We start from the raw sequence: 6148 nt of genomic DNA, 5'->3' as shown, positions 1-6148 counted from the left end.
TTTCGTCTAAAGTCAGGAAGAAGACAAGGATGTCCATGTTCACCACACCTGTTCAAAGTAGTCCTTGAACTTGAGCCAGAGCATTTAGACAAGAGGAGGAAACAAAGGTGATACAAACAGAAAAGTAAGAAGTCAAATTTTCTCTGTTTGCAGATGATATGGTCCTATACAGGGAGATCCTCAAAGATTCACTAGTAGACTTCTAGAAGTGATAAACAAATTTATCAAAGCAGCAGGATACAGAATCAACATACAAAAAAATAAAAAATCTGTGTATATACTAATAACATGTCATCTGAGAAAGAAACCAGAAAAATTCTATTCACAAGAACTTTAAAAAAAAGAAACCTTGGGAATAAATCAAGCCAAAGTATGAGATAACTTTACAAGAAAACTTACAAAATCCTTAAAAAGAAATTGAAGAAAACACCAGAGGACGGAAAGACCTCGCTTTTTATACATAGGCAGAATTAATGCCATTAAAATGATCATATTACCAAAAGATATCTAGAGATTCAAGGCAATTCCTGTGTAAATACCAATGAAATTCTTCTCAGAACTAGAAAAAACAATCCTAAAATTTATATGGAAGAACAGAAACCCCAGGATAGCCAAAGCAATTATGAGCAAAAAGAATGAAGTTGGAGGCATCACAATTCCTGACTGCAAATTATATTACAGAGCTATAGTAACAAAACCAGCATGGTACTAGCACAAACACAGACTTAGCCCAATGGTACAAAAGTCACCTTAAAAAGCATCAAAGACCTAGGAATAAGACAAACTATTAAAAAAAAAACCATAAGAGAAACTCTCCAACATATAGGAATGATAGAAACTTTCTCTATAGGACTCCTATAACTCAGGAAATAATACCAAGAATTAATAAGTGGGATGGTATCAAATTGCATAGAAAAAGAAACAATAGTGCAGAAAGAGAACTTAAGGATGGGAGAAAATCTTTGCCAACTACTTTTCTGACAAAGAATTAATATATAGGATATGTAAAGAACTCAAAACCCTCAACACTTCCCAAATCAATAACTCATTCAATAAATGGGTAAATAAACAAAACTGACACTTTTAAAAAGAAAAAGTACAAATGGCCAATAACTATGTGCAAAAATGTTCAACATTTATAGCCATCAGGAAAACACAAATCAAAACTATTCAAAGATTGTGTCTCACTCTGTTAGAATGGCAATCATCAAGAACACAAATAAAATAAATGATGGTGAGAATGTTGGGGAAAAGGAACAGTAAGGACTGAAACTATAGCTCAGTGGTAGAGTACTTGCCTTGTGAGTGTGAGACTCTGGGTCCGATCCTCAGTGCCACATAAAAATAAATAAATTAAGATATTGTGTCCACCTACAACTAAAAAAAAATTTAAAAAGGAATAATAATATACAAATTCATATTGACACAAAGAAACACAATAGAAAACTATAAGCATTCTATAAGTATATACTGAAGTCTTCAAGCAGTTTAATAAGCATTGAGTTAAGTGGAATGAGCCAGATTCAGAAAGTCAAGAGTCATATTTTTTATCTCATATGTGGAAGTTGCAAAGGAAACAAGAAAAATAGGTAATTTCATGATAATAATGGGGAGAACAGTAGGGTAGACGTGGGGGGGTAGGAGGGGGGAGGACATGAGGAAGTATGGGGATTAATATTGTTATGTGCATATACAAATATATAAATGAAATCCACTCTTCTGTATAATTATTATGCACCAATAAAATATTATTTTATTCTATAACAGCTATGTATTCTTTTGTATGTAACATTGATTTACTGGAGAAATGACCATTTGTTATGTAGAACTGACTGGCTTTGAATATATGAATTCATTATGGATATGTTTTTGCATCAACATACATAAATATTAGCATTTTATGGCTTCATTGTGTGACATTTTACAATGAATCTCTTTAAAATATTGAAAATCCCAAGAGACCATGAAATAAAGTAAACACAGGAAGAGTAAAATAATTCATCTACAACATACATATTTCTTATCTTCCCATGGGTCTTTTCCTAACACTTCTAGTCCATGTTACGTTCTAATCTGTTTTTAAGATAACAAATATGGAAGAGTAAGAAAGAGAAAGAAAATGGGGGCGGTGGTAGGAGCTTCAGCCAAAGGCAGTTTGCTATTTTGTGCTTTTGACTTAAACTGAACTGAATTACTAGATCCTAACACCTGGGTTTTTTCTACATAGAAACCACTTTAAAACCACCATTCAGAAATTCTCTACTACTCACTTTGACCTTTATATGAGTAAAACAAAGAACTTATTTCTATATGCACACTGAGAAGTATTATGATACTTAATATGAAGAAGCACATTAGGAATTATTTCACTCTTCAGATAAGATTCTAAATTATTAAACAAGTATGTGCCTTTATTATTCAATTGTTCTATTAAAAATATACAGTTCTCTTCTGGTCCTTGTGACCTTGGGATTAATTATTGTGTGTCAATCAGTAGGCATCAAGCTCAATATTTTCTCCATATAAATATCCATTTGACCTTGCCCTATTTATTTAAAAAGCTATCTTTTCTATACTACTACCTTTATCATAAGTCAATTTTATATAAAAGAATAAATCTGTTTATTGATTTATTGTTTATTGTAGTTAATCTCTTTTAAAACCTTACTGTCAATATAACACTTGGAGTTACTGTAGATTTAAACTCTTGCTATTGAGTAAAGTAAGCTCTCACATCTTGTTGGTGGCATTCCAGAATGGGTTGACTACTCTTGACTTTCATGTGATTAGACCCCCATAAAAGTATCCATTGTAGTCTACCTTAAAATTTGATTTGAAGCTGTAGCTTATACATTATAGGAGGGCAGGAGAAGTTTCAGGGCACCTCCATTATCTTGAGCCCTCTAATGCAAAGAAAAATAAATATTAAAAGGTCACTATATATATATATATATATATATAATATATATATATAATATATATATATATATTATATATATAACCTATGTGTATGTGTGTACACATTAGGCTAATGGAAATATGTTGAATATTTCAAACTATTAGGATCACTAGCATTCCTGGTTATTTTTTAGATCAGTGGAGAATTATTTCTAGAATGCATCTGTACTACAGCCCCTTGATGTACTCAAATGTTTTTATTTTATCAATGCAAATAAAATATGAATTAATAATTTAAAAATATAAACAGTTAAGATTGGCAAATATTTAAAACCTGATAAAGCCTGTGAGTGCCATCCAAATGAAGTATGCTACCAGACTGTGAGTCCTGACCATAGCATAATATACTTTTACCCTGCCACTTTCATAAGATAAACATATAAACGCAAAAATTAGTATTCTTCAGGCTGGGGTTGTGGCTCAGTGGTAGAGTGCTTGCCTAGCATGTGCGAGATGCTGGGTTCAATCCTCAGCATCATATTAAAATAAAATAAAATAAAATAAAGGAATTGTGTCCAACTACACCTAAAAGTATTTTAAAAATAGTATCCTTTGTACAGATGAAAACTTCAAATATATAATTTTAATATTGCTTATTCTAGTTCATATAAATAACTAGATCTAGAACATTGCTTTCTTGAAAGTTTTGAGTATATAATCCCGTGCACCATGGCATTTAATAGGTGTATTTACAATGATAAGGATAATTTCATTTTATGGACCAATTTGTAAAAGTCAAGCAAAAATCTTTGTCCATTTATAATGGAAGGCAGTGATTTTGGATTAAGTGATCTTTTATGTTTTATTCAGCCCTAGGGCTAAATAATAATTGATTAATTTATTTAAAGGATTCATATTAAACTGCTTGAAGTCTTTAGTATATACTTATAAGAATGTGTATAGTTGGCTATTGTGTTTCTTTGTCAATCACTTTTGTATATATAATTTTTTGCTAATTATTTATGGCGATAATTGCCCTTTTGAATCCAAGGTTTACAAAATGTATGAAACCATCCTTGATCCCATTGCTCTGGCCAAGGTGCTGAAGTAAACCTGGGAAATTGTATTCCAACTCTCAGACAGCCTAAGAAAGTTTTGATTGCTGTTCAATGTATTTCTAATCACATACCAATGAAGTATATATCAAAGTGCTAAAAATTATCTCAACATCCCCCATAGTCCCCAAAGTAGAAAACTAAAGTCAAAATTGCAGCATACAATAAAAAAAATTAAACTTTATCATGGCCTGTTTAAAATGCTGCCTATCTATAAAACAAGTAAACTTAAAGGATATACTTAGTAGAACATAAAGCAACCATATACACATAACATAAATTACAGTATTTTAGAATATGATTTATAATTACACCAAGAGTCACATCAGCTAGATGGCAGAGTAAGAAGACTTAGGCCCCATCTCTCCCACAACCCCACAATGTTCAACTCATAATTATCCACAGACTAGACTATACTTTGAAAATACCTAGAAACATTATAGGAATAACTGATTGAAGTCTGAATTAGGAGGGTAAAAGGAATAGTCTCACTCTGACCACACCACCCTCTTCTCCTTCCCAATTTAGTATAGTACCAGATGGAGGGGATTTCCAAGACAGCATGGTTCTTATAGAGGGGAAAGAGAACCACAAGCAGGCATCTTCTTTTCTAGATTTATGAAATGCTTCCTGAAAAGCATGCTGTAATCTCACTTCACAGAGGACACTAGGAAAATGGAATGGTGTGACTGCATGGAATTCAGGTAAAAGCAAAGAAAGAGGCTAGCATATAGATTGTGTACTTGCTAGATGTGACAATCAGGAATAACAGGAAACAATATAGAACATTTGCAAAGTTGAGTGGTCACCTTTAAAAGCATGGTGTGAAGCTCACTCTAGCTTGAACTATTAGACTGCTAGCCTCCCTAGTCAGCCCACCCAAACACCTCACTTGGCCTGGTTCACCTTTGTTGATTTCAGAGAAGCAAAGTGGCTGTAATGGCAAGATTTGTAAGGCAAGCTCAACTCAGCCATAAACCCATTCTCTGTCTCCACTTAGAGAGGACATTTTCAATTACACATTTCTAAGGAACACAGTTATCAGTACCACTTGTCTAGAACAGTGACTCCACTGAAACTCATTCAGTCTGCATACCTGTTCAACTGCAGATTCCAAATGCATGGATTACCCAGTTATGGAATGCATTTTGTTGCAATCCTGAACAAAATTCATAGCAGTGTCTAGCTTACAGCTCTACCTGATAATACAGTTTAGCTAAGGTCCTCACTTAGAGAACTCAGGAGAGCCCAGCTGGTAGTTCCATCATACATCATAGCAAATCAATAGCCCAATCAACTAGAGAACTCCCAACAGGCTCTTCCTGCCTGAGTAATCACCAGCTGTCTATACTTAATTGTATTATGCTCTCTTCCTGCCTAAAAACACTCATAAAATCCAGAAGACAGAACTTGTCCTCAAATGCACAGATAATGCAAAAACTCAAAGATTATAAATAATCAGAGAACCATGATATTTCTCAAAGAAACAATGAAAGCTCTAATAATAAAACACAAAGAAAACGATGTCTATAAAATTACAAAACATTCAGAGCAATGCTCATAGGCAAGTTAACCAAACTATAAAAAACATATGGGTAGAAAAGTTAATGAGATTTAGAAAATAATACACAAAAGTGAAAAGATAGAGGAAAAATAGAAGCAATAAAAAACAACACATAGAAATCCTAGAGATGAAGAATACAGTGATTGGCTAAAAATTCAATAAAAAGCTTCTACAGCAAAATCACTTACCAGAGGAAAAAATTAAGTGAACTAGAGCACAAATCATTTGAATTATCCAGCCAGTGGAGCAAAATGAAATAAGAATGACAGTCTATAGCAACTGTGGAAGACTATAAGTTTTGATGTAAGGTATACCCCAGAAGTTCACATGTGAGATGGTGTAAGAAGAGAAGAAATATTTGGGTTGTAAGAGTCTTAACTCAATCAGTCATTTAATCCCCTGATAGGGATTAACTGAGTGGAAACTGATGTGGTAGGATGTGGCTGGAGGAGGTGAGAATTGGAACATGGCTTTGTGTATATATTTGTATTTGGTGAGTGAAGTCCCTCTCTGCTTCTTGATCGTGATGTGAGCTGCTTCCCACTGCCACACTTTTCTGCCATGATGTTCT

The sequence above is a fragment of the Marmota marmota genome, unplaced genomic scaffold (genome assembly GCF_001458135.2).
Source record: "Marmota marmota marmota unplaced genomic scaffold, marMar, whole genome shotgun sequence".
NCBI classification, from domain to species: domain Eukaryota; kingdom Metazoa; phylum Chordata; class Mammalia; order Rodentia; family Sciuridae; genus Marmota; species Marmota marmota.
This window is presented reverse-complemented; position numbering follows the sequence as displayed.